This window comes from Harpia harpyja, chromosome W (genome assembly GCF_026419915.1).
Source record: "Harpia harpyja isolate bHarHar1 chromosome W, bHarHar1 primary haplotype, whole genome shotgun sequence".
NCBI lineage: Eukaryota > Metazoa > Chordata > Aves > Accipitriformes > Accipitridae > Harpia > Harpia harpyja.
Window position 1 is genome coordinate 8,744,583 of NC_068968.1, and position 12,349 is coordinate 8,756,931.

The following is a 12,349-nucleotide window of genomic DNA, read 5'->3' on the forward strand; positions in this document are numbered from 1 at the left end:
GGTGGTGTGGTTTCTCACAACAGGAATTGGCATGGAACTACCTCAGTAAACCGTGTAACCATATACATCAATTCAGGTGTGATGGGTTAACCCTGGCTGGACGCCAGGTGCCCACCAGAGCCGTTCTATCACTCCCCCTCCTTCTCAACTGGACAGGGGAGAGAAAATATAACAAAGAGCTTGTGGGTTGAGATAAGGACAGGAGAGATCACTCACCAATTACCGTCATGGGCAAAACAGACTCAGCTTGGGGAAAATTAACTCAATTTATTACAAATCAACCAGAGTAGGGTAATGAGAAATAAAACCAAATCTCAGAACACCTTCCCTCCACCCCTCCCTTCTTCCCAGGAACAGCTTCACTCCCGGATTCTCTACCAACCCCCCAGTGGCACAGGGGGACGGGGATGGGGTTTACGGTCAGTTCATCACACGTTATTTTCTGCCGCTTCATCCTCCTCAGGGGGAGGACTCATCACACTCTTCCCCTGCTCCAGCGTGGGGTCCCACCCACGGGAGACAGTCCTCCACGAACTTCTCCAACGTGGGTCCTTCCCACGGGCTGCAGTTCTTCACGAACTGCTCCAGCATGGGTCCTTTCCATGGTGTGCAGTCCTTCAGGAGCACACTGCTCCAGCGTGGGTCCCCCACAGGGTCACAAGTCCTGCCAGAAAACCTGCTCCGTGGGCTCCTCTCTCCACAGATCCACAGGTCCTGCCAGGAGCCTGCTCCAGCGCGGGGTTCCCACGGGGTCACAGCCTCCTTCGGGAACCCACCTGCTCCGGCGTGGGGTCCTCCATGGGCTGCAGGTGGATATCTGCTCCACCGTGGACCTCCATGGACTGCAGGGGGACAGCCTGCCTCACCATGGTCTTCACCACGGGCTGCAGGGGAATCTCTGCTCCGGCGCCTGGAGCATCTCCTCCCCCTCCTTCTTCACTGACCTTGGTGTCTGCAAGGTTGTTTCTCTTACATGTTCTCACTCCTCTCTCCGGCTGCCGTTTTCCTGCCTGTCCCAACTTTTTTCCTTCTTAAAAATGTTATCACAGAGGCATTACCACTATCGCTGATTGGCTCGGCCTTGGCCGGCGGTGGGTCTGTCTTAGAGCCTGCTGGTATGGGCTCTCTCGAACACAGGGGAAGCTTCCAGCAGCTTCTTACAGAAGCCACCCCTGTAACCCCCCCCCGCTACCAAAACCTTGCCACACAAAGCCAATACATCAGGGAATAAGGAGAGCCCTCCCACTGAGTCACGAGGCTCAGAGCAGACCCCCTTGCTTTCTAGACTCCTTCTCAGAGAGGAGCCTAGGGGCGGCTAGATCCACTCCTAGTCCCAGACTTAGTCAATGCTTTTATGTCTAAAGGGATGAGGTGTAGGTATTATGGAAAAGGAAAAAGAAAGAGAGAGCAAGACAGAGAGAGAAAAAGGAAAAGAAAAGAGAAAGATTTCACCGGTCCTGGGTCCAGCGTTGGTCCAGTCAGACTAGGGATCCAGTTCTGGTGAGCTGGCACGCAGGGCTCCTTGTTTCTGCATCTTTTATAGCCCAGTTCCCGCCTTTTCTCATGTCAATCACGCCCCTCTTGGTCTTCTGAATACCGCCCATAAAGACTTATGTAACTCTCGATCTTGTGCGCAGGCGCCATTGGGGGGGGGTGGTCGTGAAGGGTTGCTCAGGCAGCCGTGAGCCCCTTCCTCAAATAAACTTTGTATAACCTCTGGCCATATATGGTGAGCTGCCCTGCTCAGCATATCAGAACACAGAATTACACATCCTCCAGCACGCCCTGTTGCTAACCAGTTTCTCACCTTTGTTAGGCAGAACTTGCTTCTTTGTTATGCAGGGTTTGTTGTTAGGCAGAACTTGCCCCACCACAATGTTTGAGACATTAACTCTTTCAGTCTCTCACAGCCTCCCCTTTTCCTCTTTTCTCCCCCATCTCTCATTTTGTCTCATCTCATTTCTCATGTATTCTCTCATCTCCCCCCGTATCTCTTGCCTCTCATCTCATGGCTCGCTCCCCCCCCCCCCTTATCTCTCATCTCTCTACTCTCTTAAGTCGCTCTCATCTCTTGTTGCATGGCATCCCCCCCGCCTCTGGTCTCCCTTCATTGTCTCATCCCATACGTCATCTTGTCCCACTCCCCTCTTGCCTCTTCCTCTCTGTTCTCCCTCCCTGCCCCTCCCTTGCCCCTGTTTCTCTCTTGTCTCTCATTTTGGCTGCTCCCCCCCCCCCTTGTACCTCTCATCTCATTTCTCTCACCTCATCTGGTCTCTCTCATCTCTCTCTTCTCATCTTGTCTCCCTCCTCCCCCCCCTCACCTCCTCTTGTCTTGTCTCCTCTCGTCTTACCCCCTCTTGCCTCATCTAGGTTGGCCCATCTCTCTTGTCTCATTTCTCGTTACGTCTCTCCCCTCTCTTTAATCTCTCATCTTGCCTCTCTCACACCAACCCCTCTCATCTCCTCCTCTCTCTCTCGTCCCTCTCCCCTCCCTTCTCTCTCTCCTCTCTCCCCTTCGTCTCATCTCCCTCATCTCTCATATCTTCTTTCATCTGTTGCCTCTCTTCTTTCCCATCTCTCTCACCTGCCTCTCTTGTCTTTCCCCTTGGCTCACCTCTAGTCTCATCTCTCCTCTCATCTATTGTCTCTCTTCTCTCCCATCTAGCTAATCTCTTATCACTCGTCTCTCTTGTCTCCTGTCATCTCCTCTCTAACTTCTTGTCTCTCTGTTGCCTCTCGTCTTGTCTTTCGTCATCTCTCCTCTCACCTAGTTTCCTCTTGTATTCTTTTTTCTCTCCTCTTGTCTCACTTTGTCTCATCTCTTATCCCACATCTCATCCCTCGTCTCAGCTCTCTTGTGTCTCTCATCCCTTATCCCTCTCTTGCCCCCCCAGCCCCTCATGTCTCTCTCATCTTGTCTCTCCATTCTCATCTCCTGTCTCTCATCTTTCCTCTTGTCTCTCCTCTCGTCGCCTCCTCTCCTCTCATCTCTCATTTCCTGTCTGTTGCCTCCTCTCTCATCTCTATGTTGCCTCTCGCCTTGTCTCTTGTCTTATCTAATTTTTCCTCTCATCTATCCTCTCATCACACATCTCCCCTCTCTCATCTTGTTTGTCTTGTCTCTGTCTTATCCCTCTCTCACTCCTTCCTCATCACCCTCTTGTTTCCTTCTATCGTCTCGTCTCATCCCTCCTCTCGTCCCTTGCCTCACCTCTCACCTGTTGTCTCTCATCTTACCTCTCCTCTTGTCTCTCTCTCATGTCACCTCTCATCTGTTGCTGTCACCTGTTGCCTAATCTCCCCTCTCCTGTCATCTCTCATCTCTCCTCTCTCATCTTGTCTCTCTTGCCTCATCTCCTCTCTAGTCTCTTGTCTTGTCTCTCCTCTCATCTTTTTTCTCTCCTCTTGTGTTGCTTCATCTCATCTCTTGTCTCACCTTGTCTTGTCTTGATTCTCTTCTTGTCCCTCCTCTCGACTCTTGTCTTATCCCTCATCTTGTCCCTCTTATCTCTCTTTTCTCTCCCGTCTCTCTCGTCTTCCCTGTCCCTTGCAACTCTCGTCTTTCTCTCTTGTCCCACTCCCCTCTTGGCCCCCCCCTCTACTCTTGTCCCATCTGGCCTCTCTTGTCTCTTTCATCCTGTCTTTCCATTCTCATCTCTCCTCACCTGTAATCTCGTCTTGTCTTGTCTCTCACATCTCCTTTCCCCTCTCATCTCGTCTTGTCTCATGTCTCATCTCTCTTGTCTATTGCCGCTTGTCTTGCCACCCATCTCCCCTCCCCCCCCCCGTCTCTATTGCCCCCTTCTTGTCTCCATTGTCTCATCTCATGTCTCATTCCCTCTTGTCTCTCTCCTCTCTCCCTCGTCTTGTATCACCTGGCCTATTTTGTCTCATTTTGTGCTCTTGTTTCGGCTCTCTCATAGTATCATGCCTGCCTATCCTCTACTCCCCCATCTCTCTCATCTAGTCCTTCCAATCTCTCGTGTCTCTCATCTCTTGTCGCTCTCTTGCCCCCCCTCCCCTCTACCCCCAACGTACCTCTTTTATCCTGGCCCTCCATCCACATCTGGTCTCTCTCATCTCACCTTGGCTCCCTCGAGTCTGTATCTCATCTGTCTTCTTTCTCTCTCATCTGCCCTATCTCTATCGTCTGCCTCCTCTGTGCCCCCCTCTCTCGCCCCTCATCTTTCTCTGGCCTCTAGTCTGTCTCCCATCTCTCGCTTGTCTGTCTTCTTTCTTGGCTCTGCCTCATCTCTCTCTCACCTGTCTCCCCTCTCTCCTCTTGTTTCTCCCCTCATCTCGTCTCATCTTATCTGCCTTGTGCCTCAACTCTCCTCATCTCTCTGTCTCTTCTCTGTCTCGCCTGTGTCTTATCTCTCTCATCTCATGCCCCTCTTATCTCTTGCCTCTCTCCCCTCTCATTTCTCTCACCTGGGGGGGATGGGGGGAAAACAGAAGGAAGGTGAAAAGACTTGTGGATCAAGACAATGACAGTTTAAGAAGAAAAACAAAAGCTGTGTGTGCAAACAAAGCAAAAAGAGGAATTAATTCACTATTCCCCATTGGCCAGCCACGAGATGGCCAGCCACTTCCTGGAAAGCAGAGCCTCAACATGCTTAACAATTGCTTGCTAAGACAAATGCCATAACCATGAGTGTCCCCCCTCCCCTTCCTCTTCCTTTCCATGAGCTTTTTTTGCTGAGCACAATGTCATATGGTATGGAATATCCCTTTGGTCAGTTGGGGCCAGCTGTCCCAGCTGTGTCCCCTCCCAACCTCTTGCTCACCCCCAACCTACTGGCCTTGGTGGGGGTGGGGAGTTGGAGAGAAAGCCTTGATGCTGTGCAAGCACTGCTCAGCAATAGCCAAAACATCGGTCTGTTATCAACACTGTTCTAGCCACAAATGCAAAGCGCAGCACCATACAGGCAGCTATGAGGAAAGTTAACCCTATCCCAGACAGGCCCAGTACAAAAAGTAATGCTGATTGATAGATGCATTGGCAACAAGAAAGGATTGTACGAGTACAGAAACAGCAAAAGGAAGACTAGGGAAAATGTCGCCTGCTGCTGAATTGGGCAGGGGAACTGGTGACAAATGACATGGGTAAGGTCGAGGTACTCAATGCCTTCTTCACCTCAGTCTTTACTGGTGAGACCAGCCTTGAGGATTCCCAGGCCCCTTGAGACCAGAGGGAAAGTCTGCAGCAGTGAAGATTTACACTCCATGGAGGAGGACCATGTATAAGAGCACTTATACAAACTGAACATACATAAGTCCATGGGGCCTGATGTGTTGCAACCACGAGTGCTGAGGGAGCTGGCTGATGTAATTGCAAGGCCACTCTTGGTTATCTTTGAATGGTCATGGTGACTGGAAGAGGTTCCTGACAAGTGGAAGAGAGCAAATATCACTCCAGTCTTCGAGAAAGGCAAGAAGGAAGATCTGGGGAACTACAGGCTGGTCAGCCTCATCTGTATTCCCGGGAAGATGATGGAGAAAATAATCCTGGAAACTGAAGGACATGAAGGTGCTTGGTAGGAGTCAGTATGGATGTATGAATGGGAAATCATGCCTGACCAACCTGATAAGCCTTCTACAATGAGGCAACTAGCTTAGTGGTTGAGGGGAGAGCAGTTGATGTTGTTTAATAGACAGTGAGGTGGACTGAAACTGGCTGAATGGACAGGCCCAGAGGGTTGTGATCAGTGGCACAAATTTCAGTTGGAAGCAAGTCACTAGTGGTGTCCCTCAGGAGTCTATACTGGGGCCAATACTTTTTGATATCTTCATTAGTGATCTGGAAAATAGGACAGAGTGCACCCTCAGCAAGTTTTCAGATGATACAAATTTGGAGGAGCAGTTGATAGACCAGATGGCTGTTGTGCCATTCAGAGGGACCTCGACAGGCTGGAGAACTGGGCAGAGAAGAATCTCATGAAATTCAACAAGTGGGAATGCAAAGTCCTGCATCTGGGGAGGACTTACCCCAGGCACCAGTACAGGCTGCAGGCTGACTAGCTAGAAAGTAGCTTTGCAGAGAAGGACATGGGTGTCCTAATGGACAAGAAGCTGAACGTGAGCCAGCAATGCACCCTCATGGCAAAAAAGGCCAACAGTATCCCTGGCTGGATTAGGAAGAGCATTGCTAGGAGGTTGAGGGAGATCCTTCCTCTCTACTCAGTGCTAGTCAGGCTGCATCTGGAGTACCATGTTCAGTTCTGGGCTCCCCAGTACAAGAAAGGTATGGACTTACTGGAGCAAGTCCAGCAAAGGTCCACAAAGATGATTAAGAGACTGGAGCATCTGCCATATGAGAAGAGGCTGAGAGCTGGGTCTATTTAGCCTGGAGAAGAGAAGGCTCAGGGAGGATCTTATCATTGTGTATAAATACCTGATAGGAGGGAGAGAAGATGAGGGAGCAAGACTCTTAGTGGTGCTCATTGACAGGACAAGAGGCAATGGGCACAAATGGAAAAAAGCAGGAAATTCCATCTGAATGCTTGAAGACACTTTTTTACTGTGAGGTTAGTCAAGGACTGTACCAGGTTGTCCAAAGATGTTGTGGAGTCTCTGTCCTTGGAGGTATTAAGAACCCAACTGGACGTAGCCCTGAGCAACTTGCTCTAGGTGACCCTGTTTTGAGCAGGGGGGTTAGACTAGATGATCTCAAGAGGTCCCTTCCAACCTAAATGATTCTGTGATTCTGTGCAAAATTGAGGAATACTCTAATTCCTAGTATGTATGTCATCCTCAGTCTTCTTTCTGATACTCTAAATAGGTTTTCTTTGTAAGGCATTTTCCTTTGTTGTTGGACCATTTCTGTGCTCTATCCAGATTTTGAATATTCCCGAGGAGATTGAAGTAGACGGACGCCTGTAATCTTGAGAGCAGACAGCAGACGACCCTTTATTGCTAAAACACACACATACTTATAGTCACATATTCTGCAAAGTCACTGTACACGCGCACAAACATAAAATATGATTGGTTATATCAACGCTGTACACGCGCATAAACATAAGATATAATTGGTTATACTAACACTGTACACGTGCATAAACATAGGATATAATTGGTTATATTAACTAAAACACGCGAAACTTGTCTCAGTCTAATTGGTCAAGATAAACTGCCGAATTGCGGTTCTTTGTGCCAAGTTCCCTTTATCTTGGAATGTGCACCTGTGTTCTTCTAATTGGCATCTTTCTTTTTTTGTCGTCTTGTTTATTCTTTTCAAGGTCTTCTAAAGGCATCTGGAATGCTCTTGCGACCGTTAGCTAAATATGTGTCCACAATTCCCCCTTTTTTGTTTTTCGACAAGTAACAACATGCTGTATTGCCCTTTGCAAAAACCTATGAACACAGCTAATTAAACATGGCAAAAGCAACATTATACCTAATAAAATACATAAGAATAAAAGACTGTTCAGTTAATGCCAATGACACACAAAAAGAGGTTTGATTAATAGCTTTAGTCAGTGTCACCCAAACATTCTTACTGTCCCACGGTGTTAAATGATGTGGATCAATCACTGGTGCCACTGTCATGCTGCTTACTACAGTCAGCGTGTTCCATATCAATCTCAGCATAAGGTTTCGTCCATTTAGTTGGAATCCACTTCGGCCCATTTTCTGTAATGACACAAGCATAACCTCGGCCCCACGTTATTACTTTAAAAGGTCCCTCCCATTGCTGACGCTCAATATTTTTAACCCAGACTTTCCACCCATTATCAATATTTTGAATCCCACTATTCATTGTTTGAAAATGCCGAACTACAGGGGGGACTACTGACTCTCCACGCAGGGTCAAAAAATTCATCACATATATTGCTTTCATGAGTCTATTTGAAGGAGGTTCCCCTAATTCCCCCTTTTTTTGTTTTTCCAAAAAGTCTTTTAATACTTTATGAGTACGTTCGATTATAGCTTGACCTGTGGGAGAATGAGGAATGCCAGTAATATGAATAACTCCCCATTGCTGAAAAAATTCCTGAGTCCGTTGTGCTATAAAACATGGTCCGTTATCTGTTTTTATCTGGGCCGGGACACCCATTACTGCAAATGCTTGTCGTAAGTGTGTTTGTAGATGTCGACTTGTTTCGCCCACAAGTGCTGTGGCCCATATCATCAAGGAATATGTATCAACAGAAACATGAACATAACACAATTTTCCAAAAGCTGGTACATGAGTCACATCAGTCTGCCACAATTGCAAGGATTGCAGACCCCTAGGATTTACAGCGCCATCTCCGTGCCCAGATAATTTCTGGCACTCAGCACAGGACTGAATGATGGCTTTGGCATCTGCTATAGAAATTTGAAACTGTTTGGCTAATACTTTCGCTGGTTGGTGGAAAAAACTATGAGCTCCATGTGCCTGTAGAAGTTTATTGGGGGGTGGCCCAGTCCATACAGGATTAGCTAGCAAATCAGCTCGTTTATTCCCTTCTGTGATCCATCCAGGCACTGGTGTGACTTCGCACATGCATTATATAATAACACTTTGTCCGTTGGTTTAACAGAAATAGCAACATCTTAAATTTTTCAAACAATGTGATGTTATCAATTTCTTTCAAATAAGCCCGTCTCAAGCGTTTTACTACACCTACCACATATAAAGAATCAGCAATAATATTGACCTCAACATCCTGCCACTTTTTAAATACTTCTATTACAGCTTGAAGTTCCACCACTTGGGGGGAGCCTTCACATGTGACAATGTGATTTTTCCATACCTGACCTTCTTTCCAAACTACTACTGCCTTTCCTGTTTTTCCACTGCCATCCGTAAATACTGTAGGACCATCAGTAGGTAACTCTGCACACAATTCTTTTTCTTCTAGTTGTATATTTTGTAGCAAGGTAAACATTTTGTGTGCAGGAAGATGAATATCTATCTTTCCTTCGAAATCTGCAAAAGCAATTTGTAAAGTTAGACTATTCTGTAGACACCATTGTAAATATCCTTGAGTCAAAGGAACAACAATCGTGTGTGGTTCTTGTCCACAAATCTCAATAATCCGACGTCTCCCCTTTATAATTAATTCTGAAATCATTTCAGTTCGAGAAAATATGGTTTTTCGGGCCTGGTGAGCTAAAAAGATCCATTCTATTATTAACAAGTCTTTGTGACTTCCCTCCCATTGATATATGATCCCGAGGGGTTGTTTTTCTCGGTTTAAAATGCTAAGATTAATGTCAAGATTTTCTTTAATTCTAAAAGCCTGACTCTGGGATATTATATCTGCTATCTTTTGTAATGCTTGTTTACCTTGAGGAGTCAATTGTCGAGGTGCCGTTAAGGTAGTGTCGCCTCGTAACATTTCAAATAAAGGGGTCAGAAGCTCATTATCTATTCCCAACAGTGTTCGAACCCAATTGATTGTCCCCAGTAATTTTTGCACATCATTCAATGTTTCAATCTTGTCTGTAATTTCCAGTTTTTGTGGAACGATAGTTTTTTCTAAAATCTTCCAGCCTAAATATTTCCATGGTTGCATTTTTTGTACCTTTTCTGGTGCTATTTTAAAACCAAAATCAGACAATTGTGTAGTCAATTCTTTGAGCTTTTCGGATAACTCTCTTTTCCCTGCTATCAAGATATCATCCATATAGTGATAAATAATCAAGTCTGGATTTTGTTGTCTAAACCCTTTTAGAGCTTGGGATACATAGGATTGGCATATGGTTGGAGAATTTTTCATTCCTTGTGGCAGAACTACCCAATGATAACGTTCCATGGGTTCCTGTTTGTTTATGGTGGGGATAGAAAAGGCAAATTTTTCCGCATCTTTTGGGTCTAAATATATTGTAAAGAAACAATCCTTTAAATCAATAATCAAAATGTTCCATCCTTGTGGAATCATGGTAGGCGTGGGTAACCCTAATTGAAGGGCTCCCATATTTTCCATTACTTCATTTATCTTTCTTAAATCATGCAATAGTCTCCATTTCCCAGATTTTTTTGGAATGACAAAAACTGGTGTATTCCAAGGGCTTGTGGTATTCACCAAGTGCCCTTGTTCCAATTGCTCCTGTACTAACTGTTTCAAGATGGCGACCTTAGATTCAGTCAGCGGCCATTGATCTACCCAAATTGGTTCCTCTGTTTTCCATTTCAGTTTTAGGCATGGTCGCCCGTCAATGGCCGTGCCACAAAATTGTCTCATGTACTAAGCACACATCCCATTTGACTTAATGCATCCCTGCCTATCAGGTTCATAGGGATATTGGTTACATAAGGTTTGATATAAGAAACTGAATTTTGACAAATCAATTGAATCATATATTTGCTTTGTCGAGTTTTTGATAATCCTCCCACACCGAACAGTTTCGAATCCATCTCAGAAAGCTCCCAAGTAACAGGCCAGTCCTCCCACGACAGAACTGTTACATCTGCTCCAGTGTCCACTAATGCTTGTAATTTTATTTTTTCTGGCCTGTTCTTTGCATTTTGTAACTCTGCTGATATACTAGGTTTTGTTTTATTGATCTCCATTGACCACATAATTTGAGCTTCTAATCCCGTAGATCCAAACCCTGCATTGCCACGCTGTTGATTAACCTTACATGGTACGTTTGCTTTAAAAGGGACTAGCTGTGCAATTCTGCTTCCTTCCTGTATCGATACTGGTGGAGACGGCGTCCAAATCATAGCATAAATACGACCTGTGTAGTCCGCATCAATCACCCCGGGAAGCACAAAAATTCCTTGTAATGTTATACTAGACCGTCCCAACAACAGGGCACTAAGCCCATTACCTAATGGTCCTTGTGCGTTTACTGGCACACGGTGTACCTGAGAGTTCCATAGTAGAATGGTTTCTATTGTTGAGACATCCACTCCGGCACTTCCAGCTGTTCGGGCTGGCAATTCTGCCAGACATTCTTCTTGGCGCCGTTCTGGGATCCTTTCGGAGCTGTTGGGGTCATCGCACTGCTCCTCGCACTCTTCTTGTAGTTTCCTGGCGATGGGGTACCTCGAGGTGGCAGAGCTACACCTTCATTTGTGAAACGAGATCTACATTGGTTAGCATAATGTCTCCCTTTATGACAACGAGGGCATATATTAGGCCCAGCTTCCACTTTGTTTCGCCCTTCTTTGCACTGAAATTGCAAATGTCCCGGTTGTCCACATTTATAGCATTTCTTAACATTTTTTGTATCCATTCGCATGACTACAGCAAAAGCATTGGCCATTAATGTAGTTTTATGCTCCAAAGACCCAACTTTGTTACAGGCCTCTATCATATCTACTAGCGTCACTCTTCCTGGCATCGATTGTAGTATTTTTTTACAGTCTGCATTTGCATTTTCCACAGCCAATTTTATTATCAATGCTTCTTTGGCATCAGCATTATCTATTTGCTTTTCAATAGCATCTCGCAGACGATCAATAAAGGACATAAAAGGTTCCGTATTACCCTGCCTTATACTTGTAAATGATTGTTCTGGCTTTCCAGCTTCAGGCAAGGTTACCATTGCCTTCAGAGCTAAGGAAGCTGATTCTTGTAATACTTCCACGGGTAGCCTCGCTTGCCTATTAACATCTGCAAAGTCACCAGTCCCCATCATTTGTGCAGAAGTGATCATATACCTCGGATCTCCTTCTGGGCGGTCCAAATTTCTTAGTGCCGCTAAATCACATAATTCTGCCCATTTCACCTTCCATAATAGACGCTGAGTCGGGGTTAAAATCATTGTAGCCAATTGTGTACAGTCAAAGCCCGTTAAAATTTGACCAGAAAATATATTCTCCAATAACGCCTGACTAAACGGAGCAGACAGTCCATTAGCCATTACTGTTTTCCGTACTTCTTTTATTAAATCCCAATTGAAAGGTTGCCACACGTTTGGGGCATTCTGCCTGACTGTAACTGGAAAAGCCACAGGATTTAGACCTTCGGTTAACATTTTATCATTTATGTCCTTCCATCGCTTTTCTATAGCTTCTCCTGGGGATGTATCTGTCTCATAGGGAGGTGCAGAGGGGATAGGTCTCTGCTCGAGAGGCAGGTTACTTAAAGGTTGATCGTTGCCTCCATTAATGACATCTCCCTCGGTGTTTAATTCCTCATCACTGTCCGAATTATTTACCACCTCACCACACACACTTCTCTTTTTTTCCGGGGTATCTTCAATTGAAATTTTTACAGCAGCAGCCGCCTCCTTTTCTGCCTTAAGGGCTTTCAACGTTTCCAGCACCAATCTCCACGTAGCGGAGATTTTCTGAGCCTTCACGTCCCCACGCGATACAAAGTCCCAAATTACTTTTCCCATTTCTTCCCAATTTTTAACTTCAAAGACTTCTACATTCGAAGTGGGGGCACCATGGTCCTTAAGC

General features: G+C 45.8%; 1 protein-coding gene across 4 annotated transcripts in view; it reads left to right on the forward strand.

Moving 5' to 3' along the window:
* LOC128136075 (transcription factor RFX3-like) overlaps nt 1–12,349 on the forward strand; it is a 172,175-nt gene that overhangs the window by 44,258 nt on the left and 115,568 nt on the right. The gene's annotated exons all lie outside the window — the stretch shown is intronic.